Source organism: Carassius auratus, unplaced genomic scaffold (genome assembly GCF_003368295.1).
Source record: "Carassius auratus strain Wakin unplaced genomic scaffold, ASM336829v1 scaf_tig00010890, whole genome shotgun sequence".
In the NCBI taxonomy this organism is placed as follows: Eukaryota; Metazoa; Chordata; class Actinopteri; order Cypriniformes; family Cyprinidae; genus Carassius; species Carassius auratus.
Window position 1 is genome coordinate 22,015 of NW_020524148.1, and position 26,420 is coordinate 48,434.

General features: G+C 38.4%; 1 pseudogene; it reads left to right on the forward strand.

The window, feature by feature from the left end:
• Positions 1 to 380: 380 nt before the first annotated feature.
• LOC113072898 (kinesin-associated protein 3-like) lies at positions 381 to 23,288 on the forward strand (annotated as a pseudogene).
• The last annotated feature ends 3,132 nt before the right edge of the window (positions 23,289 to 26,420 follow it).

The window sequence follows — 26,420 nt, forward strand, 5'->3', positions numbered from 1 at the left end:
CTATGTGTATTGGATTGGTTGCCAGACAAAACTAATCTGTCATCCTGTTTTGGTGTTTAGAGAAGAGCTTCAACTTTTTGCAAGGTTTGTTAACTAACTGTAAAAAAAAAGTTAGACAAAGTTGTTTATTTACCTCTTATTTTCCTAATCAAAAATGCATAAATAAACAAACAAATAAATGTGAGTTCCCTATGACGAAATGCTTGTCTGTTGTAAATAAGTTGTAAGATTTTAAGATGAGTTGTAGCCTAAGATAAAAACATGTTATTCACTTCTTTAGAGACAGCCTTTTTATTCCAACAATTAATCTGGAAACACTATACAATTGTATTATTATTTATGACAAGACATTTTTAAAAGAGACACTGCGGTCGAAAACCATGGACTTACAGGACTCGGTCTACTCCCGTCCTCCAGATGGCGAGCACGCGCGCGCTCAGCTCAGGCGTCGGTCCCTCGAGCTCAACCCATCAGATGTGAACTGCGGACATTCGGGTCCCATGATTGGGCGGGTTTCCTGGTGTTCTGCACCTGTGATGAACGCTCTTGCGTTGCCCAAAAATGCTGTTTAGGTTTGGCAGCTCACTGTAAGGTTTGAGACACTGTCAGTGTTGGATGCAACTCACAGTCACATCCAATCTTGATCTCTCCTGTGTCTATTAGGAAATGTAGGACTGGTGATATAGATGTGCATCCAACAGAAAAGGCTCTAGTGGTGTACTATGAAGTGGAAGCATCTATTTTAAGAGAGACAGGCAATGTCAGGCATGAGGACAAGAAAGAGTGCCAGAAAATGTAGAGATAAGCTGTAAACCTGTATACAGCATGTTTACACATATATTCACCATTGTTATTTTTTACATTTGTGTCTGTTTTTTTGTTTAGCATCCGGCTGAGTAGTCTGAAAGCCAGCACTGATATCTCCGCCCAATGTAGAATTTTATATGAAAAACTCACAAATCTTTTTGATTTAGTAATGTTTATCTATTAATTAGTATGTATCAAATCACATTTAATGTTATTTCATGTTTAGTGGAGAAGAAGGAAAAGAAACCATCGAAACCCAGAGAACTTCTGCCATTTGAAGGGATGGAAGCATATTTTAAGATACACATTTTATGTGTACTTAGAGCTGGGAAAGTGAATGTAACATATGTGATTAATGAAACATGTTGAATTATGATAATTTTTTATGTTTAACGCCTATTTCTAATTTGACATGATAACAGATTAATTCTGTTGTGTCTGATTTTTACCAACTAATTCAAACCAGATAGAAACTGATCCACAGTTCAAGTGTCTTTTTCTTTCCAAATTATGCATAAACCAAACCCAGATGGTACATTAAAAGTCGTTTGCAGTCTTTGTTTGGTGTAATTTAATCATTATTGAAGCTCAACATATGAAATTTCACTCACGAGTATAACTACTTCCTTGATAGAAATGTTAATAACAATGGAGGTCTGTATGTTGACATTACAGTCCTACTACTTACTTTCTGGAATGTGTTAACTCTGATAAACTATAGCAAATCTCAACTGTTTGATTGTTATATAAATGGAAAATGTAAACTATGTTATCAGCCAATTGGTTTACATGTAGTACACCAGCTTTACCAACTGCTCATTTTTTTTATTTCATTGCAAAATATGAATATATTATCTCCCACCTGTTTATATAAATGTGATTATTTACTGTAAGTACGTCCAGCTTTATCCACATATATACAGTATACTTGCATACAATGTTACATATAATCAGATATATTATATAGCATATCGCAACTGCTTGATTCATTGAAAAATGTAAAATATATATTATCGACCAGCTGTAATCTGCTAAATGCAGCTATAAGGCAGGAAGATATAAAGACATTATTAGCATTAGGATTTTCTGTACAGCTGCTTTAAAACAAGGTGTATTGTGACAAGGGATATAAAAATAGAGTTGACTTGAAATTTGGCAAACGTAAATGTTTTAATTGATTGGGAGCTTTAATTGACATTAGTTTTATAAAAAGTTGATGCATTACCATGATACCATGTTTCCAGATTGATGTGGAGGCCAACATTAATAAAATTGATGATTACATTGAGCTGTTGTATGAGAGCATCCCTGAGAAGATTAGAGGCTCCACTCTGATCCTCCATTTGGCTCATATCCCTGAGAACCTGGAGGAGCTCCTACATAATGGTACTAAAATAGCTCATTTATGTTCTCAGTTTAATGTCAACAGTGTTATTCTGCAACAAACCTATGTTATGAACATATGAAAAGTCATGAACTGCCACACAACACCAGTGACTTCCATGGTTCGGTCTGCTTTTGCAATGTATGCTTGGTATTGTCATAGATGCTGGCGGATTATCCAGATGTTTGTGAGTTTGTGATGAGTTTCAGATATTGTTTTTCAGAGATTTTGTGTCTCATATGCTTTAGACGGTTAGCCAATGATCCGTGGGCATGACTTCTGAGGCTGAGACTATTTTTGAGCCAGATGCTAACGGTCTAATAAGATTCAATAATCTATACTAAACTAAGCTAAAATTGCTACCGCCAGACCCGGAGTTCGGCTGAATGGATTCAAAAATGGTAAAACTTAACTGATTAACTCTAGGGGAGTTGGAAAATGAGTCTATTTTTATAAAAAAGTGGAGTGTTCCTTTAACGGGCCTGAAATAGAATCAGGTAGAAAGTGTTCAAGGAGGATTTTAGTGTGCTGATCTTTAATGTGCTGTTGGCACAGTGAACTCTCCCTAAGAAGTTGCAACTCCAAATTTAACCCCTTGTAGAATCACCACTGTGGCCATCGAAACACAGCTTTAAATAACAAATTTAAAACTTCAAAATTAAATTTCAAAACAATCACTTTAAATCAGGCTTTAAATCACCTACTGATTCCAACTTCACCGACAGAAATAGTGAGTATAAGTTTTTTTTAATGAATCTTTATGAATCATCTTGCCTAATTATGTGCTAATTAGCAAGTTTCACCATGAATGTGGCTAAAGTAACCAGTCTCTCTGATAGCAGCTCTAAAGAAAGGGGCGGAGTCAGCAGAGCTCATTAACATTTAAAGGAAAATTTTACAAAACGGCTTGCTATGAAAAAAGCTGTTTTAAACGGGGTAAAAAGTTGTTTGAGAAATCTTAACCAAACAATGTTACAGACTTGTCATTAAGACCCTAAAGAATCATATCAGCTTGTGGAAAATGGGCATCCGATGATCCCTTTAAGAAAACTGGGATCCGCTCTCAAAACGTCTTTAGTTAATGCAGATCAGGTTACTGCTTTCAATGAGCTAGCTGTCAGCATTTATTTGAACTATTAAAGCGTGTGCTCTTATTTGATGGTTTTCCTTGGCTCTCATTTTTAGACGGCTAATGTGGATTTTTTTTTTCACAAGCTAGAATGACTTTGACATTTGAAGGATGTATTTGAAATGTATGATGAGTTGTTTGGCCCGATCTTTCAGTTCTGTTTATGTACTAATCAGGACAAGAGTATGAAATTCATCTGGCATGTCCGTCTCGGTGTCTCTGCATACCAGCCATTGTCTAGTTCTCAGATTGCATCGCATACATCAGTGTCTGGCAGAATGTGCATGGAGAGGTCGGAGGAGGACAGACCCTCCACCACTCGTGTTCTTCCTGCAGTTTCTCACAATTCCATGGACTCATTACACACTATAGGATTGGCAAGCTGTGCATGAACATCGAGCATGAGCTGAAGAAATATGACCTGTGGCGGGATGAGTTAAAGAAAAAGAGCAAGGCTTATATACTTTTTTGTCACTCTCTTTTCAATCCAAAAAATTAATAGCACAAAAAATGCTAAAATATAAACTCAAATATTCCTTAACATATCCACGTGACGAGGACCCCAGAAACCAAAGATTGCAGAAGGAGCATGAGAAAACCCTTAAAAAATACCAAAGCCGCTGCTGCGAGGTACAGGAAGTGAAATGTTTTATGTGGCACAGTTTAGTAGGAATCATCCACGAGGCCTTGTTTATGTATTCCTCTTCCTCCCCATGGCTCTAGTTGCGTTCTACCTGCTGTTGAATCTGTCTGAGGACACCCACACAGAGCTCAAGATGAGGAACAAGAACATTGTGCACCTGCTGGTCAAGTGTCTAGAGAGGGACAACGAAGAGCTGCTGGTGCTGGTGGTCTCCTTCCTCAAAAATCTCAGCATCCTCTTGGAGAACAAGAATGTCAAACACATCATCAGAAGCTTTGAAATACAATTTCATGAGTTATAAAATCATTAAACACTGCTGGCCAAAAGTTTGGAATAATTACATTTTTTTGAATGTTTTTACAGGAAGTCGCTTATGCTCACCAGAGCTGCATTTATTTGATAAAATAAATACGTTAAAAACAGTACTGTTAATATTGTGGAATATTATAACAATCTGTGTAACTGTATTCCATTTGAATCTATTTTAAAATGTAACATATTCTTGTGAATTGTCAGCATCATTGAATCTTCAGTGTTCAGTCTTCAGTGTCAACATACAAATATTAAATTGTAATAATATTTCACAATATTAATGTTTTACTGTATTTTTTATCAAAAAAATGCAGCCTTGGTGAGCAGAAGAGACATAAAAATATCTATATATAAATGTTAATTTATGTTAACTTTTGTTAACTTTTAAATGTTTACTTTTAACCAGTATATGTAGATATAATATAAATATGATGCATTTTATTTAAGCATAAAGCTGCACCTTTAAGGTGTCCTGGAGAATGACGGGGGAAGTCTCTGTCATTGCTGGTTGTCCTACACTGCTCCACTCTCAGTGCACCTGGAATCAATCTACTCTGGCTCTGAATGTGCATTTATCAAGATTGACTATTGAAGTTGTTTTTTCCCCTGTATCCCTTTACCAAATCCTTGTTGTAGATAAAAGAAATAGACTTTTGGCTTTGAAAATCTTTCATCGTGTTGTACATAAAAACACATGTTGGACAAAAAAAAAAAAAAAAACTCTGGCTATTGTCGGAGCAGCTTAGAATAGAAGATGATTCTGTTTGTTTCTTCAGACTAAGCCGTTAAAAGATGAAGTCATTTTGTGTAGCTGTTTATTTCAACATCTAATTTAAGTTGTGTAATGTGTATTTCACTTGTGCCATGTTTGTAACAGGCTGAAATGGACACTGTAGAGAAGTAGAGAAGCTGGCTTGTCTTGTTCTCGGTGCATATTTACTACCAAAACTCACTGATTTGCTGGGTAACTCTTTTTTAACATTCATATTAATGAGACTGGGCCATCTCTCCACTGTAATTGAATTGCACTGTGGTTTACAGCAGGGTTTATTTACTGTTTTCAAACTTTTTGATGCCAAGGATTCTTCACAACAGTAGTTTTACAAGACTGCCTAAAACCTTCAGTTTGAAATTATGCAGAAATAGTGATCATTATATCTGTACATATCTTACCATTCAGGTGTAAGTTTTTTTTTTTCTTTTTTTCTCCGTGTAGTTCATGTTTTATTCTGACCAAGACTGCATTATTGGGGTGTGACGAGACACTTATCCCATGAGACGAGACGAGACACAAGACTGGGTTCATGAGAATGAGACGAGACAAGACTTTTAAACTTTTTTAAAAAGAAATCCTCAATGATGAAATATATAGGGGAAAATAGTATTTTATTCAACTGAAAAACACAAAACACAAAAGTGCATTTTGAAATCTGTTTGTACTTTGTACTTCTATTTTAATTGTATGCAGCAATAAACAACAAGTAAATATATACTGTATATATTCATATACTCAATTCATAAAGCCATGTTTCACAGTTTGAATCTCCTGAATGAATGATTCAATGACAAATACTTTTTGTTTTTAGAGAATAAGTATTTATACCCAAACTGTAAACATTTATTCCAGTACTTCTGTTATTTAAATGTCTGTAACACAGAAACAATGATATGTGGATGTGTTGCTTTTTCTGGATCAGCAGCAGCATGAATGATTCATTAACATGGGCAGCAGCAAAACGTGCTTCTCACGCTCCACTGACGCTCGCCATATGAAACAGTCGTAATAGACATAACTGAATCGTTGTCATTCAAGAATAAGATTGTGTGAGTGTTTGAATCAAGATCGCAATCTTCAAATATATATTCAAAAGTGCAGTAAAACATTAATATTGTTAAATATTATTACAATTTATAATAAGGGATTTCTGTGATATTCCTGCGAGGGCAAAACAGCAGCCATTTAGATTTCAGTGTCACATGATTCTTCAGTAATTATTCTAACATGCTGATTTGAGCTCAAGAAACATTTTAACAGCTGTGCTGCTGAATATTTTAGTGGAAACCATAATATATATATAATGTTAAATGCATTTCATATATACATTATATACATTGGGGAAGTCGTGGCCTAATGGTTAGAGAGTTGGACTCCCAATTGAAGGGTTGTGAGTTCGAGTCTCGGGCTGGCAGGAATTGGAGAATGCTCCGGGTGTGTGTTCACTGTGTGTGTGTGTGTGTGTGCGTGTGTGTTCACTGCTCTGTGTGTGTGCACATTGGATGGTTTAAATGCAGGGCACAAATTCTGAGTATGGGTCACCATACTTGGCTGAACGTCATGTCACATAAAAAAAAAAAAAAAAAAAATACATTATGGAAAATCTTTTTCTTTTTCCTCTTTAATTTTATGTGCACTCTCCACCACCTTCTTAATAGGCACCCATGGACCTGTTTGAAAACCCCTAATTTAGAAAAGCTTGTAGACCAACTCTTTGCACATCTAATCCAAGTAACTTTCTTAAAGCAGTAGATTCGAAATGAACTGGATAATATCATTTTCCTCTTTTCCATTTGAAATAAACCTTTTTGGCCCAGCACATAATGAGCGAAAACTCGCAGTTGCAGAGTGAGGTTAATGGAAAAATTATATATGTAAGGTTTCAAATGAAAGTTATCTTTATATGTGTATTATAAACTCTTTATCTTCAATCTAGAAAGAGACTATATAAGGTTGCATCCAAGGATTTGCGTTGGAAAATCCGTAATGTTGAAATGTTTGAAAACCAGCATATGATCTACATAAGAATAATCCTCTTTACAAGCTGAAAAATATACAGTTACACTGAAACTGAAAACCTGCTTTGGCAGAAGAAGCTGGTGCAGGTGCAGATGATGGAGGTTTGGCTTAAATTATGGCCATTTCTATCAGATACCCTGAATCAAGTGAAGCCGAACACATTTACCTAGTTCTTATGGTTCAGCTAGTCATGTCATAGGAGAATAATTCCTCTGACTCTGTTTTCATTTTCAGTCGTTCACAACAATCCAACAGCAATATTCCTGCATTTCTGTCAGGCACCCACCACAATATTTCTAGTAATTTAATGCATCACATGACATGCATCTCGGTTTTCTGACCGGCTCAAATGACACTTGCCTTGTAAATCCTTCTGGTGATTACATCTAAGGGCTTAAATGTGCGTTTTTTTCAATGTGTTAGCCATTTACGCTTCAACAGTTAGGGCTGAGTTTAAGAGGCTGCCCGGCTGCCGTCGTAAAGTGCCGTCTCCGCTTACTCTGAGGTAAGGCAGCGACGTGGGTCAACGCAGTCTGTGGCCGATAACGAGAAGCACATGTTCCGGCCACCGAGGGCCCGCCCAGGATGGCCCTTGCTTATTAATGTCGCTATGCCTCCTCCTGTGTCCCCAATTAAATAAACTTAGCAAACTTCTTCTCTACCTACTCAGCTTTCCCTCACTCTCTCTTCCTTGTTTATCCTGATATCCCCAGCGGTCACATCTGCTTCTAATCGCCGATGTGATAATGTGTTCTTTAGGGTGTCTTGGGTCCCGACTGCCTCAGTTAGACTTATAATGACTGATTATGGCATTGCTCTATCTGAGTGTTTCCTGTCTCACAGGGGAGTATCAGCATTAGGAAAGAAGTGTTATTAATGAGAGTGTTTGTAGGGAGAAGTGTGAGTGTGTGTGAGGCATGTGTATCTACAGAGTTTGGATTGTAAATGCATACCCCACATGCTCTTCTCTATAATCTCCATGATGAATGACTCGCTTTCAGCACGAGCCAGTATAAATACATTACCTAACTGACCGCGACTGATCAGTTTCAATAGCGCTTGAAAAGTTTACATGCGTTGTGAATCTCTCTGAAGGTTTCTTCTCATCTTTTCTGTAGGTGATGACACACACAAGCACGTAGCGATGCGTATCCTCTATCACATCAGTGTGGATGACAGATCTAAATCCACGTTCATGTATACAGACTGCATTCCTCAGGTCAGCATCTTCTTCACTCTTTTCACTTTTGATTGAGATTGGGGCTTTTGATTATTGATTATTCTGTTGGTTATTTTTGAAATATAGAGGTTATGATATAAAGAAACATAACAAATGACCAAACAAATTAAATTAAATAATATTAAATGGATAGTTCATACAAAAAAAATGACAATTCTGTCAAACTTAACCTCACCCTCATGTCATTACGAAACTTATTTTTTTCTTCTTTGAAACATAAACGCAGTAAAAGAAGATTTACAAATTTCATTGGAATTCAATGAAACCTAAAATTATTTGGTTAACAATATATTCTTCAAAAAATATTATTTTATGTTCCACAGGAGAAAGAAAGTCCAATAGGTTTGGAAGAAAATGAGGGTGTGAGTAAATGATGACCGATTTTTATTTTAATTTTTTTTTACTGGGGTGAACTTTTGCTTTAAAAGAAAGCAAACCAAAATTAATTGTTAACAGGAATAGGAAGGATTTCCTGCCAAGACACATACATCGTTCCCTTCTCTTATCATAGTGACATGTTACTGTAATCAGATGACGTTTTTCAGTAATGAAGTAATGTAATGAGCCTTTCGCACCGGGCGAACATTTTCATGTGCCTGTAGCTTTTGGCATACATGCTTTTGGTGTGTTCAAACTGCAGGACTGGACACAGTTTTATTCATAGGAGTGCTTTTTTAGGGGACTAAATTAGCTCCTACTTCTGAGAAGATTCTAACTAGCACAATAGGAACTGCAAGTGACGTAAGTCAACGATGATTGGCCGAACACATGTCATATGAAACTCCAGCACCCACCTTCTTTAAAAGGCATGTAAACATACTTTACATAGACTTACTACACAAACATGGAAAACAGAGATAGATGGACTGACCCCAGATGTGAAAGTCAAAAACCTAAAAAGTTACAGTCTTTTTAGGCCATCTGACTTCAACACCATTAACATGATATTTATCCACTGGAAGGTGAATCTTAGCAGGGGGACCCTGCCAAACAAACATGTATTTTACCCGCCTCAACACGATTAGGCTAGTTTTGATTAGCGATTCAGTTGGGTTTTCTTGTGAAAGCCTGGCATCCCTGAACGGGGGATAATGTTTAAAAAGCTGTGCAGTTTTTCACAGTAATGAGGGTCATACTTACACTACCAAAGCATCTCTCCTATTTCTTCTCTCTTCCAAAAGACAGTCTGCCAGAGGACTCTGGACCTAGATACTACAGAAGTATATGTATACGTCTTGTTATTTAAACCATTAATTAACTCAAACATACATTTTTAAACAATAACCATGTCTAAATTAAACATAGTCTTTAAATTATTGTAAGTTACTTGGGTGCCGTATGAGTAATACTACATTTGCACTCCTCACAAACAACAGCTCCTTGAATGAAAAAAAATAATAATAAAAAGGAAAAGGCGAAAGAAATCTCATTCAAACTCGCTGGTCAGAGGTTCAAGCGCGAGTGAGAAAGCTAACTTTGCCAGATGACAGATAAGAAATGTGTAGTTGTTTCAAGCGATAACAATTTCAAGCGATCACAAACAGTCTCTTGAGGTAAAGATAGACACAATAAAAGCTAAATGGCAGAAAATAACGTCCATAGAACTATCTAAAACAACATTTCCAGCTTCTCATTCACATCATCGTCCCTGATTTCACACACAATGACAATGACAAAATTGTTTGTTGACTCACAGCACCAGTGTGGGGGAGGCGTGGTCAGGAGGACATAAACTTAATAATATGAATTCATTTAACTTAAATTTATTCACAGGTTCAGATGTCTACAAATTAGTAGAATCTACTTACATCTAAGTAATGCAGCCAAACTTAAATATTTAAAGAGTTACTCCACCCCAAAATGAAAATTGTGTCATTAATCACTTACCCCATTTTGTTCCAAACCCATAAATCCACTTCAGCTTTTATTTAGATTTTTTTGAGAATTAGGCATATGCAATATTGGACCCACCGGTGGGTCCCCAGAGTTGATGTGGATAAAAGCTTAGTTCGTCTTTGGAACACAATTTAAGATATTTTGGATGAAAATCAGGAGGCTTTTGACTGTCCCATTAAAGGGGTCATATGATGCATTGCAAGTTTCCCTTTCTCTTTGGAGTGTTACAAGCTGATTGTGCATAGATAAGATCCCTGAAGTTGCAAATTCTAAAGTCTTGAAACCAAAGAGATATTTTTTATTAAAGTTAAGACTCTGCCACGCCCCCCTAAAATGGCTCATTCAAACACGCCCCCCACATGTCTACGTCACTATGTGGAAATATTTGCGTAATGCCGCCCAAATGTTCATTCAAAGAAAGAAACCATGGTTTCCGTAACTGCAGTTAGTGTTGAAGCAGTCATGTCAGGAAGATGCTGTGCGTTTCTTGGAGAAAGCAAAAGCACTTTATTTGGCCTTCTGAAAGTAGATCCGTTTAGGAATCTTTAAGATTACTTAAAAACGCATTTTTTGGACGACCGTTTCGTGAACCTGACTTGACTAAATCGATGTCATTAGTTTAGGTATTTGTTATTGAGTATTGACTGTTCAAATGCAGAATTTTGTTTGTCGTGTGTGTGTGTGTGTGTGTGTGTGTTTGTGAGAGAGAGAGAGAGAGAGAGAGACAGACAAGTTCACACAGTGGAGTCAGCTGCAAACACATACGAGGTTCATCACTGTGTCTGTCACAGACTCTGTTCTCCTTTCGGGCTTGAACTGATGGTGAAACTAAGAACATTATTAAACTGTTTTTACATTTATTTTGAAAGATTAAGATTGCGATTATGGAAAGGGGCGTTACATTTCCAATGAATGCTTGCTGTGTTCAGCCAATCACAATGCACTGGTTCAGCTGACCAATCAGAGCAGACTGCGCTTGTCGGAAGAAGGACTGTAGAAAATGACTCATTTGAGAGAAGCGGGGTTGTAGAGGAGCGACAATAATATACAGTATGATCAACATATTCTGTTACACCAAATACAGCAATAATGATCTTTAAAAAGCATCATATGACCCCATTAACTGCCAAGTAAATTACACTGTCAAAGTCCAGAAAAGTATGAAAGACGTCATCAGAATAGTCCATCTGCCATCAGTGGTTCAACCGTAATGTTAAAAAGCTATGAGAATAATTTTTGCCCATGAAGAAAATAAAAATAATGACTTTATTAAACAATTTGTCTCCTCTGTATCTCTCCGCATCAGTGTAGCGCCATTTTGGAAAATATCAGCTAAACGCCAGACAGCTTATACACTTTTGTCAGCCGTGACACAAGGATGCACTGTTTTTTTCAAATCAAATCATTCGGTACGGAACAAATAATCATTTGTTTACATTTTTTAATACTTTTTTATAAAATATATATAAAATTAAAAAAGAATAAGAAATAAAATACTGCTGCAAAGTTCTCCACTAAATAAAATACACTCAGTCTCAAACCAATATCATATAATAAAATATAATGAAAAATATAACTATGATTACAGTGCAGCATTACCAATCCCAGCTTGTAGGCCTGCTCATATTTAAAAATATAACTTTTCCAAAGTGTAAAGTTGCAGCAACAACAGTTTCAGTTTTTAGACCTGCTCAGATTTCGTTATTGCGTTGGCCCGATGGGAATTAAGAGCAAAGGTCTGTTTAAATGCCGACGGGAGCTGCGTTTGAATTAATAGATTTTTTCCTAGTTGTAGTGATGTTCACACTCGCGTGATGCCTTTTGAAACATTAGGCCGGTAACACACTGGCTTATTGCACCTGTCAAACATAGTCTATTTTGCCGTCAATACTGTTGACGGTGTCCTTTATCAGTAGGCTTTATATTTATGCTCAACATGAAGTATAGATATTGTTGCAGAGATGGGACCAAGTCACACATGTGCAAGTCTCAAGTAAGTCTCAAGTCTTAACCTTCAAGTCTCAAGTAAGTCCCAAGTCTTAACCTTCAAGTCTCAAGTAAGTCCCAAGTATTTTTTTCTTGGGCAAGTCAAGTCAAGTCAAGTCACAAGCTATGTCAAGTCAAGTCCAAGTCAAGTCACCTTATTATTGTAAGTTTACCTGCAGAATCTGATCTTAATAAAGTTAAAAGACAAGATATAAGTAACTGTCAGTAAATTAAAATAATTTGGATTTGCATTGTAAATACTCATGTTCAGTAAAATACATCATGGAATCAAACAAAATTGTAACTTCATAAAATTATTTATTTTCCACTTCTGCCAACAGTGTTTGAAATGTTTTACATTTTCAACATTGAGTCCATAAAACAAATAACAGCTAAACATCCAACAGACTCCTCTCTGAACACCTCTCTCTCTCTCAAACACAGTTTACATACAACATTAAACTTTGTTACATTTCTAGAAAGTTTGGGCACCCTTTGCAGAATCTGTGAAAATGTGAGTAATTTTCAAAAAATAAGACAGATCATACTAAGCATGTTATATTTTATTTAGTACTGTCCTGATTAAGATATTGTACATAAAACATTTTAACATTTAGTCCACAAGAGAAAAAAAATACTGAAATTATTAAAATAACCCCACTCAAAAGTTTGGGAACCCTTGGTTCTTAATACTGTGTTCTGTTACCTGATGATCCTCAACTGTCTTTCTGTTTTGTGATGGTTGTGCATGAGTCCCTTGTTTGTTCTGAACAGTTAAACTGAGCAGCGTTCTTCAGAAAAATCTTTAAGGTCCTGCAGATTCTTCAGTTTTCCAGCATCTTTGCATATTTGAACCCTTTCAAGCAGTGAATTTATGATTTTGAGATACATCTTATCACACTGAGGACATTTGAGGGACTCAAACAAAACTATTTAACAAGATTCAAACATTCACTGATGCTCCAGAAGGAAACAAGATGCATTAAGAGCTGGAGGGTGAAACAGAACACAGTAACTGTAATATGCACTTCTCATGATTAGGTAATCGCTGCAGCTGTAGTCTTATTCACATTTGTTTTTCTGATTAATTGTTTTGCTCTATGAGAAAGACAAGTTAACAAAATATTCGGGGCTTAAGCCCCCTTAGCCCAGCCCTAGCGTTTTTTGGAACGCGTTTTTTTGACGGCCTGCTAGCGGATCGTAAGGGCGCGTTCACAAAGCACGTCTTTTGCGCGCGCAAGTTCGTTATTTCCAACGTAGGTGAGCGGTATGCGCGCTCATAATGGAAGCAACGCGGTCGCGACGTGGACGCGGTGCGACGCGCTCGTTTTTTCCAGGCGCGTCCGCACCGCATCAAGTTAAAAACATCTCAACTTTTCAGATAGCCACAAGCGCACCGCAGGTCATGTGACAAGAACTAACCAATCAGCTTCATCCTTTCCCGTAACAACGTTGAAAGCTCAGCCAAGATGAAGGAACAGCTGATCATAGCTGTATATGGATTGCCATTTTGAAATCAATTTAGTAGCAGAGCTACTGCGAGCGATTTTTAGAGCTGCAAATCCATTTATCCTTTGCTGAAATTTCCGCGTCTCCCGTCTTCATGGAGGGAGCACGTCACTGAGCTCGTCGTGGTTGCTTAGCAACGGCAGACGCCTCAGGGGCGCAACTGCCCGAGCGTTTTGGAAAGAAGGAGAAAGCGGCGCACCCAGCATTTTCCACGCGTTTTTAGGCGCGAATTATTGAAAACAAAAGCGATGACCGTCGGTAACCCTCAGGCTGACATGTTGATGTGATGTGATATCTGATTTAAGTGGGCGTGGTGTGCGTAAGGTAGAGAGGACATGACTGATGATAGTGTCCTGATCCAGTCACGCCTGCGCTCCAGCTGAGTAATCAACTTTATTTTAAAAAATAATTTATATATTTTATATTTAAACTGAAAACATGGTCTGATTAACACTCAAGGCATTCAAGTCATCGTCTCTCAAGTCAAGTCAAGTCCCAAGTCTTTAACGTCCAAGTCCAAGTCAAGTCTCAAGTCCTAAAAATAGCGACTCGAGTCCAAGTCACCAAGTCACAAGTCCCCATGTCTGTATTGTTGTATTGAAGACAAGATCCTGGTCTGTTGCTGGTCTCCCTCTATGTCACCTACAGTAGCAGCAGCGTGCCAGCGCCGCATCAGGCACGATTCTGGTGTGTAAAGACACAGAAAACGCGAAGCAGCCGTCACGCAACTGACACGCAGCAGAAACGCACGCTTACGCCATGCAGCCAGTAGGCGTTTCTCAATGTCAAGGATACTTCCTTGGCAGGACTAATCCTTCCAAGTCACTTCCTTCAGAGGCTAGGCGAGACTACTCTTTAGCTTTTGGAGAACACATAAATGGAACAGGCTAGCAAGTGCACGAAATTGCGTCATTACGTCAGTGAAAAGGTCAGTTTGAATAGCGCTGTGAATGGTATCGCACCATTTGTATTTGTATAATTTACAATATCAATATGGTAGTAATTTGTACTGGCATTTAAACGTTAAACTTTACTTAATTTACTACAGTTATAACAAATGTTTGGTAACATAAATAAAAACCGTTAACACTCCGACTCCGCTAACGTTCAACATTTTTTTTATTTTTGAACAAGATAGCAAAGCTGCGCGCATAGGATTGTGGGTGATTTGAGAGCGCGAAGAGTGCGAAGGATACACATATGCATCCTTTCCTGTGTATGGCATATTTTTTGAATGAAGGACTCAGTCCTTGGTTGAAATTCCGAGGATCCTCGACATTGGAACAGTCCTTTGACAGATTCCTTGTGTTTCAGCTCAAATTCATCTATCTATCTATATTGTACTGCACAAGTACTAAAAGGTATGTTGTATTATGCTATTTCGAACCTGTTTTTGCTTATGTGGTGTGTCATGTATGCACTGTATCATGTGTGCACCTCAGCTTATGCTGTAAAGTGGGCTAATTGCAGCACTGTCTTTCTCTCAGATGGCATTAATGAGATAACAGAGCTAATTTAATTGGAGGGGGCGTCTGTGGGGTCACCAGCAATTGCCTGGGTACAATTTCTTTGAAACAACTTCTGCCCGATTGTTGTCATCTTTAAAATGCTTGTCTTCTCTAATTGGGTGAAAATATCTACCAGATGCTTGTAAAAAAAAAAAAAAAAAAAAAAAACCTGAAAAAAAGGTTTAATTCCTCAACCTAATTTTTCTGCCAGTCCACCTGGAGACGGTCAGGGCATGATGTCAGAATAGCTGTGGGACTCCTTGGGGAGGTGTGCTATGCTTTTCTTTCTTTCTTTCTTTCTTTCTTTCTTTCTTTCTTTCTTTCTTTCTTTCTTTCACTTGCTCATGTTTTTATTTCTTACACTTTTTCTTTTAATCCTCTCATTTGTTTATTTGTTCTTTCATTTGTTTATACATTCTTTTTTGTTTGTTTATTCATTTCTTTCTTTAATACATTTGCTCTTTATTTCATTAATTTGTTGTGTCTTTCAGTTGTTCATGCTTTTGTTCCTTTTTTCATTGTTTTTCTTTAGTTCTTTCATTCTTGTGTTTCTTTCTTTCTTTTCTTTCCTTTGTTATGTTCGTTCTTTTGTTCTTGGGTTCCAGGGTTCTTGCTTTTGTTTATTCATTTGTTCGTTCCTTCATTCGTTCTTTAGTTTGTTTGTCCTTTCTTTTTTTCTTTCTCATTTTGAAGACTCTCCTGACTCTTCATCGATAGCTTCATCCGTGTTTCCATCCATTTGTGTCTGTGGATCTGGGGTCCCTCAGGTCTGTGCTGGCAGTTAGACTGGACCCTCTTCTGTAAGGGAGGGTTTAGGATTTAGATCAAACGGCCTCGCTGCTCTGGGTTCTGAACTGGCGAGAAGAGGCCCTGCATTGGACCCATTCCTCTGCCACAAAGAGGTCTTGCTATAATTACTCAAAGCTGTTAGGTGTGTGTGTGTGTGTGTGTGTGTGAGGAAATGCTTGCAGGGCTTATGGAGCTATGAAACCATGGAGAGCTCAGAGACGGAGGTGGGAGGGAGGGGATGACTCAGGGGTACGAGGGAGGGCCTCCCATTGCTGGTAAATAGGAGCAAGCAGGTGCCAGTGAGTCTAGACTGTGTGATTTGGAGGCCTGGGACCAGGTTGTGTGATACTCAATATGGGAAAGGCCTGATTGCTCACTGCTGCCTCTTCACAGGTCTGCGTTGGTCTGTTTGTTCCTTCCTGTTCAACATCCAACTGGCCCACACCACGGCCTGTACCCATTGCGGCCTATGGAGCACCTCTCTCTTCATCTGTTCATGTCCTTATCCTTCTTTTTATCCACACATGCTGAATCCAATCTCCTAAAGATAGGCCTGCCAAGTCTCTCTTACTGGGCTGTTCTCAGCTGCAGCATTGACCTGATTGAAGCGGACTGTGGGATATTTTCTCAATTCTCTCTGGCTTTTGAACAAAATTACAAATAGCAATCCTTTCGCCAACACTGACAGCACTAATACTTCTCCCTGTCAGGAACTGCCTCTATCATAATTTGTTTCTCTTCTTTTGTTTTCCCTCTGATTGTTGCACGATACTCCACATGCATTGCTCCTCAGTTTTGAAATGTGCTTCAGTAGGGCCATTGTGATATCACTCTCTGAGGACATTTGGAAACCGCAAATGTGCCCTGATCTGCCAAACTATTCCAGGCTTCACATTAGATTAAGCTTTTTTTAAGATACTTGTCTGTCAGACAAGTGTCAGCCCAGATTTAATATTCATCATAAGAATTATGATTACAGTAGATAATCTTATTTAATAAAATATTGATGCCCTGATTCTTTGCTACTTTACATTTGGAAACATAAAAGTTTAGAGGTGAACCTGAAGCATGGCATGCAGTATAAGTGAACTGAAATGAATAAACCGGTCTAAAATGGTCTAAGTTGTGCCATCATGTTAATCAGTGTGAGTTTTCAAGCATCTAGTACACTGTTTCCTGCAGTTGTGATTTAAATGCATTTGCTGTTGCCTCTGTAAAAAGTAAAAACTCTGTCAATGCACAGTTTTGGTGCCCTGTTTTCAGCAGTAAAGAAAGTTTGGAAAACCTCAGAGTTTGATTCTGTGTGTGAGCAGCTCATGCCAATGCTCTTTGACAATGGTGAAGAGAGAATCAACACAGAACTCATTTCCTTCTGCATCAACCTGGCTGCTAATAAAACTAATGCTCAGATTATCTGTGAGGGTAAGAGCCTGAATCCATTTCTTCTGGAATAACATGCAACACTGAGCAACACTGTCAATACATCTCTGTTTACATGTCATAAAGCATACTTTCACACAGCAGCAACAACTGTTGCTTTTCTGTAATAAATAATACATGAAATCTGCTCAAACTTCTGATCAGTCTCTGGCTGAACATGGTTATTTTATGTTTTGCATGGACCTCTGAAACAGCTCTTCATTGTAAATCAATATTCTGCCATTCAATTAAGAGTCACAAGTTACACATTATAAACTTTTAAAACATCAAAGCATCATTGATCATTGTTGAATTGACTTAAGACTTTTAATCATTAATCAAAAATACATAGTGTGGCCACTGGCCAGTAATTATAATAATTATAACTTATTATTCTTTTATATATCTGATAGCCCAAATATTTTTACATTCGTAATTTCATGAAGCAAAATTGAAATGGTGCTAAATGAACACCTATAGATATTTTGTCATTTACCCTTCAGGACTATGTGGGTGATCTGGCTGCTCAGATCAAGCGGGAGGGCGATGAAGAGTTTGTTATTGAGTGCTTGGGTACAATGGCAAACCTCACCATACCTGACCTGGACTGGGAGCTCCTCCTGAAAGAGTACAACCTGATGCCCTACCTCAAAGACCACATCAAACCAGGTAAAGCCTTGTGTAGGTGTTTCAGGGTATATTTGAAATGGAAAGCTAATATGCAGCCTGCTACATATAGTAAAATGCTACACTGTATGAGTAGTTGACACATAATGGGCCTTTTTTTATTGACATCAGGATGTTAGATCACAAACTTTACAAGATTTTGGTAATTTCTTCTCTTGTAATCCAATGTTGTGTGAAAAAACGGCCCAACTTTTGTCATCAGCCTCATTAATTAAATGAAACCAATCAACAAACACATTTTTGGTTGTAAGCCATCCATTGGCATTCCTTATTGGAGAAGTATGAAATGCCATTTTTCATTATGATTTTCAGATTTCACGCTGCCAACATTTAAACCCATTCATTAACATTGAGCCAGAGCATGAGTGCAAGAATCAGCCGGATCTCCAAACCCTCTCAACTTAAAAACTTTTTCATTATTGCTAGCCATAAAAATAATTTCCAGAAGAAAAGATCAGTGCTGTTTTGTTTCTACTTTTGTTTGGCCGCATCGCAACAGCTGCCCTCCTGCTTTGCGTGTCTGTAGCCACTCAAGTACCAGATTTCAATTTGGCATGCTTTGTTTTCCCTAATGTGATCTGATGAAATGAGTTTTGAAGAGTTTATTTAGACTAAACTAATATTAAATTAGAATAAATCAGAATAAATAAACAGCCCATGGCTGCGTGGGACACGGAGGGCTGGTTCTCGCTTTATGCATTATGTGCTGGGAAGTGACAGTGTTTTCAGGAACAGGAAAGCACCAGGTTCATGGCATGCATCAGATTTGCTGGTTCTGCTCAATGTGAGCCCTGATTTCAATAAATGCTTGATGGCGGGGCTCTTCCTTGCCATGAAAAGAATAAACGTTTAAGGGGCCAAAGAGGTGGAGTGCCAATAGCAACCGTCCGTCCCAACATATACAGCTCCTCTCAAAGAGAAAAATTGGCCACTTTTTTCCCGCTCCAGACACAATTACATGAACTTCAACATCTGAAATGTTTTTGCACTGCTTGACATATAATATTTTATAACTTTGATCACAACAATGCAATAACAAATCTGACGTTTGTTTTCCTCGCGATAAGCATTATGTGGCAACGCCGCATTGACAGATGCTTGGGTATTGTTTTATTTATACACAACGTTTCAGCACTTGTGTTCATATACTCCTTCAATGGCTCTTTCTCATCTGAAGAGGTGCTGACATGTTCTCTGTGATGTTATTTGTAGCTTGTGCAAAGCTTGTACAGCTCCTTGCTGTAGCGGTATTCAGTTTCTGGTCCCATGGAGCAGCTAGCCTCTTTGCTATCATTCTTCTGGAGGAATTTCGATCCCAGGGGAACGAGAGCGTTCTGAGCCAGATCGAAATTGAAATAAAGGCTTTTATTAAAGTTAGGAGGGGGCAGCTACAACCGCACAGTTCTCCATAGGAGCTTTCTGTATCATTTCAGAGGAAAAGTTGATACTTTCCCCAAATGGCGGCTTCTCACGAGAGCCTTCATACATAAACATGATCCACCGGAGGAGGTTTTGAACGTCAGCTCACATGAACAGGCACCATTGGATAGGAAATGCCTGCGCAGCTGCAATGGAGTGTGTATGTCTGTTGGCTTGCCGTATCGCATTACAGCTTAATGCTGACGTGCAGATATTCTCATGATAAGGACACAATTGTGCCTTCGTATAATAATATGTCTGTGAGGAAGTATTATTGATTGAATCCTTCGGATGAAGCTAAATGATTTATTTCATGAATGTTCTTGATTGATTCAGATATTAAATGCTATTTTTGATGTTCCGTCACAAAGCTTTTTTTAAGGTTGCTTGACAAGACATTTTACAGAAAAAAACCAATACAAGACCAATATCAGACCAGTGGGACTCAAACGCAGACAATGCAGGTTTTCACATGGCATGATGAAATATCAAGACTATTCCCTTAGATGTAGATGCAAATATTTTTCACTTATTGAAACTTGTAATAATAGTAATTGAGGTGACACAATTACAATTATTTTACTGAATTGTGAACTCCTTAACTGTATCTCAAAGAGGCCCCAGCCTACCTCATAGACCTTATGCATGACAACACTCTGGACATTATTGCCGTAGTATCCACAAAATACCCCACTACATATGTGCACTCGAATCCAAATCAGAGACTTCAGTGTGTGTGTGTGTTTATGTGTGTGTGTGTGTTCTTGCTCAACGCTGACCATGTGTGTTTACAGTGTCGATAAGATCTCTGCAGTTAATGCTCTCTCACTGACATTAGATAGCAGTAATTGGTGGTGAACCCTTAAGAGGCAGGTTTGTTTGGGGAAGTGTTTCATTCACTTTATTAGCCTGCTCGTTAAGCCCCGGCCACATGAAAGCGTGCGTGTGGGATCTGGTTTGTATCCGTGGTGACAGAGAAAGTGCAGATGTATTGCTCTGGCTCAGCAGACTGACATGTTTGACATTGATATCAAGTATGCGGATTTACATTTTCATCAGCCATTCTATGAAAAATACTTTTTTCCACATAAGGTCATTTTAAAGTAAGTTTTATAAATAAGCATAAATTGTAAAAAGTTTATATATTGCATTGCGCCATCTCAAGCTTAATTAATTGATTAATTCAGCAGTTTTGGGGATTCATTTGTACTTTTTATTTTGGTAGTCCACTGCTAGGAATGTTCTAGTGATGGAGTAGTGAAGGCATAGTTCATCCAAAGGTATTAAATGATGATAGCATGTTCTCTTTTGGCTGAAGTATTCCTTTTAAAATCATGGGTGCAGGTTTGTGTGAATGTGTACTCTCACTGGCCCTCTGGGTTTTGCAGCGGGCTTCTAGCCCCGGGCTCCCGCGCAGCTCTGCACTGCTGTCTACATGATGAATGGACAGAGCAGAGAAAAGAGAAACAGGGCTTATTTACTCAGGTTCTGCAACAGGGGGCCTCGGCTGATTAATCCATATTTTCATTCAGCGGAGCAGGCAGCGGCAGGACGCCTCTGTGGCCCTTTAGACCCTGGGACAGAGAGCTGGCCTTGAGCTCTGAGCTCCAGCAGACCCCTCCGTTGCCTCAGCCTACAGAGCTAATGCCACACTAATAAAAAAAGTGAAGTGCTTTGTCTTAGCAGAGATGGTTTCACTTTTTAATCGCCATTTACGGAGTGAGATTTGTGCAAAAGATGTTCTTCTGCTCTGTGAGAGAGTAACACATTCATTCATTATTTTTCATTGTTTGGTATAGTTTAAGCATTTAACAAAGCTCATTTTCTTAAAGGGATAGTACACCCCATAAAAACTTTGTCATCATTTTCCACCTTGTAACTCCAAAGATGTGTGACATTTTTCTTTTTTCAAGTTTAAGTTTAAGTAATATACCCAAAACATCACGCAATGTAAAAAAAGAAAAAAATCTTCTTTTTTCAGGGAATGATCTTCACAAGTACATTTATATTGTTTAAAAATGTAGTAAAAACAGATTCTTAGGTTAGTAATGGCAAAATTATGCTCTCTTTACCAAATACTGGATATTATCAGAGCTGGCTAAACTTATGGCATTCATGAGAAACACCCACACGAACTTATAAGGCTAACATTTGCTACACATTTTGCTTCTATAATGTGATGCTGCTTTTGATTTCATGTTAACTTTAAGCTCCTTGCAAAAGGGTTTAAAGAATGACTCTTTTCCAACTGCAATCATACCGACCCTAAACTTTTGAACAGTAGTGTATATGTGAATTGATTGATTCATATTTGTTATACACCTAAATAACCAAGGTCTGATTATGTAGTCACACTTCATTCAGTTTCATTATAACAGGTTCATGTTCTAATGGGGAAGTCGTGGCCTAGTGGTTAGAGAGTTTTACTCCTAACCCTAGGGTTGTGGGTTCGAATCTCGGGCCGGCAATAACACGACTGAGGTGCCCTTGAGCAAGGCATCGAACCCCCAACTGCTCCCCGGCTGCCGCAGCATAAATGGCTGCCCACTGCTCCGGGTGTGTGTACACAGTGTGTGTGTGTTCACTGCTCTGTGTGTGTGCACTTTGAATGGAATAAATGCAGAGCACGGATTCTGAGTATGGGTCACCATACTAGGCTGAATGTCACTTCACCTTTTCACATACACCTTTAAGATGGAGGCTGATGTAAACAAAGTGGCACACTTGACATGCACCGGGCAGAAAGCATGGCTCTGTGGGCGAGGCATTGTGTCTGTGGGCTCTACACCTTTAATCACTGACCTCACTGGATTCAGCCAGAGCTCTGTTTCTCTGTGGCACCATCAGCGGCCACAGCCTATAGGGAAAACCCTGCTAAGACAGAAGCCCTCGTTGTGGAATGAAATCAATCTTCTTCAGATGGTGTTAGAAGTCTGTGCAGCGGTAAATGGTCGATTGCCAGGCCCTGACCCTCTCGTTTAGATATTCACTGGAAATCTCTTGTGGAGAGTTCAAGTTGAGCTGGCAGTGAGATACTGAGTGGCAGCGCTGTTTTGACAAGTTGAAATGGATGAATTTGCACAGCTGCGTGTAATAATTTTGGTTAGAGGGTAGTAACACATCTCCGGTGAATAAATATACATGTTTGTGTGTGTTCTGCAAAGGAGTATGATGAAGAGTGGGGAAAGAAGATCCAAAGTGAGAAGTTTCTCTGGCATAACTCACAGTGGCTGGAGATGGTGGAAAGAAGACGGATGGAGGACACCGATCCCTACCTGTATGGAGACGACCCGGACACCCTGGAGCAGCCCGATATCTTCTACAGCGCTGGTTAGAAACCACACATACTGTACGTACACCCCAAATACCCTGCGGAAGAACAAGGCTGAGACCACTTGTCTGCTAACACCACTTGATTGACATGCTCTGCCACAACTTGACAGACACAGAAAGTTAAAGCCTTACATTTAGATTTCCAGGCTTTTGCATGGGGATTGTGATGCTGGAGTTGGTGTCATCAAAGGCTTGTCGTAGTGAGAGGTTGTCAGGAAGATAGATGAGGAGAGCAGCTGGGTGGAAGTGGCTCTGCCGGGTCACTGTCTCATACGTTTGTTTGATCTATGTACTCTCTCTCTGTGTGTGTGTTTGTGTGTGTGTGCAGACGGTATGATGCCCCCTGAGCAAGGCCTCAGTCCAGACTTCTACAGCCAGTTCCACTCTCAGAATGGAGACTTCAACACCTGGTGAGTGAGCAGCTGTTACCCTCGTCAGCGTTCCTTGCGTTATATACATGTGTGAAAAGATTTTAGTTTTGACTGTATTTTGTTAATTAATAGTGCTGGCAATTTCAATTTCAATCAAATTTATTTACATGTTATTAAAATGAACTAAAAGAATTACATATATAAAAAGATTTTTCTAAGAAAATGATTGAACCATCTATAATTAATCTCAGTCAGTTAACAAACTGAATTGACAGTGCTAATAATGAATGAAGGCAGTTTTTCACCAAAAACTGAAAAAAAAAGACCAAATTTATTGTAAGCTTCATAACATGGAAACACATCACACTCCCTTATAATGATTACTGATATCACATTAATGATGTCAAAGCATTGATGCTCATTAACATATGGTTTACATATTAATGCCTAATGATGAAGTTAAGCCTCATTTACATAAAGAAGTCTTAAAGGAGTACTTGACCTGAAAATGTAATTCTGTCATCATGCGTCACTCATCCTCAACTTTGTCTTTCCAAACCTATGTGACTTTTTTGTTTTCTTCTGCGTAACACAGAAGATATTTTGAAGTATTTTTCTTTACATTTCTCAAAATATCTTATTTTACGTTGCACAGAAAAAAAGAAAGTCAAACCGATTTGGATTGTCTTTCTCAAGCTTGTCAGGCTGTTTGCATTCGTACAGTAGCTGTTTTAGGCTGTGAATGCTGACCAGTAGTTTATATTTTTTTACGTACCCTATGATACCATGTTTTAGAAAAAATATCATATTTAAAGTTTTTTATATATATAATATATATATATTATATATATATATATATATATATATATATTATATATATATATATATATATATATATATATATATATATATATTAGTGGTGGGCATAGATACATTTTTTTAATCTAGATTAATCTCACTGTGATCTTGAAATTAATCTAGATTAAATGGCTCATTCGAATTGCCCGTAGCTGGGGTCAGCAAGGTCCCGGTGAAGGTTGTACCAGTGGGCCCTGTTTGAATTGTTGAATTTATATGTTTGTTTGTTTTATTTATTTGCGCTATTTACACAATGGTTTAAATTCGTAGGTGTCAAGGTACAGAAAACCAAATAATTAAATGTAAAATGCGCTGGATAGTCTTCAATGTAAAAATGAAATATACAATCAACCCTACATTTATTCAGACACCTTCAACATTTCTCATATTATTACAGTTTTGCTATATATATAAAAAATTATACCTGGTGTCTGAATAATTTTTTGGTTTGACTGTTTAAAACTACAAAGTAATTCAGTCAAGAGCAGTGAGTGATTTTCTTGGATTAACATTACAGCAGCCAGTCGCTAAATTAGGCGCGGTCACTTTAAGAGACCATGAACGCATCCAATATAATGCACATCCCATTTTTTTCCTCAACTGTTTACTTTCAACTTAAGAAATAACTGACAGTTATTTGAGCATAATTTCCAAGGTGGATATTTTGACATATTTTGTATGTATTTGTCGGCACAAGAGCAAAAATAAGCAAATTCGATGTTCAAGTGTTTTGAGACGCCTTCTCTGCGTGAGCCCTGAACACCAGAACACCGTGAGTACCGAATTGAGCTCTTTCACATCTTTTTTTTTTTTTTTGTTCAAACTGCGATTTGTATTTGTTCGTTCAGGTGCAGGAGGGACTTCGAGGAGAACTTCGCAGAAGAGAGCTCGGGTTCAGTGTGGCTTGTCCATGATAACGCGGCTCTCTCTCTCTCAGCACCAAAACAGCGCACGAGTAACCCAGCTACTCTGTTCAGCTCCTCCCACGTCTTGTGTTTGGGATGCTTTAAGTTTACAATCGGACAAGCGGTAAGGCTTAAAAAGGACGTGAAAAGAAGATCAGCTTTTCGTGACGATTGCGCAGACAAGGATCAGGCCCGTCAACTGGTTTTTGCCAAGCCCAGCCTTACATAGATCCCATTTTTTCTTTCTACTTTCTTAATAATAATTTAGAACATCGATAATAGCACTAGCATATGAAACTGCTGATATGTTCATGATATTTTATATAATAAGACTGGTTTTTAGGTGTTTCTTAAAACAGCAAATCTTCTACATTAAACAATTTTAGCAGCTTTTGTACTTTTCTTTAATCATTTGGACAGTATGATCCCAGCTGGGCCTCCAAAGCACCAGGCTCTATACTCGGACGTTTTTCTTGCTCTCTGCAGCGACATTCTTTTGGCCCAATAATAAACATTCCTTTTAAGTCCCATGCAGCCAAGTATATTGTCCACATTCCTCTACAAACACACACACAGACAGACACACCAATACAGATGAAATAACATTTCACCTCTCCATCCAGTCCAGTGCTCACTTTGACTCTCTCAGCCTGCCAAAGAGCTGATCTGTGAGGAAACAGATCCTCCGCTTGTGTTCGATTTGCAGCTCTGATAGTACATACATACTCTTGTAGTCTAAACTTGCCCTGGTAGTGCATACTTGATGCCATCTATTTCACTGGACGTGTGCTTTGTATGGAGAACGCGCTCCTCGTCGGCCTGTTTGTTTTGGCTGGGTGGGGATCTGGGCACTTTGCAGACTGACGGCTGGGGCGCTGAGTGTCATGTGGGTGAAGAGAGAAGCAGGGATCCAGATGGGGGGCGAGCTCTCCCGCAGCTCTTTGTAAAGCGATACATTTCAAATATACACTGAGGCTTGGGGGGCAATATTAGGGTCCTGGGATGAATGGATTAATTTGAGTGGGCAGCTTTGAGTGACAGAGGTTACAATAATAATCAAATAGAGTTTCAGCCTCTACTTAAGACACTTGTGAAGCGATATGTGTGAACGCAGGCCTTTAGGAGTGGTTTACTTCACGTGCCAACCTGAGAGACAGGTATTTGATGAATTCAAGTGGTCTATCAGGATTCCATGTGGGTTGCTTGGTATAGAAGTAATAAAATAGCACAGCATTATCAGAAAGTTTAAGTTTCATTCTTAAATGTATATATAAATAAAACCAAGATTGCTTAAAGTAATTTGCATTCTTTGTATGGCAGAATTTCTGTGTTATTGTATCTGAGTATGATTTAGATTAAGAAAATAAAACATTTATTATTATTTTTTTCCAGCAAGGACACAATAAGTTGTTGAAAAGTGTCTATAAAAAA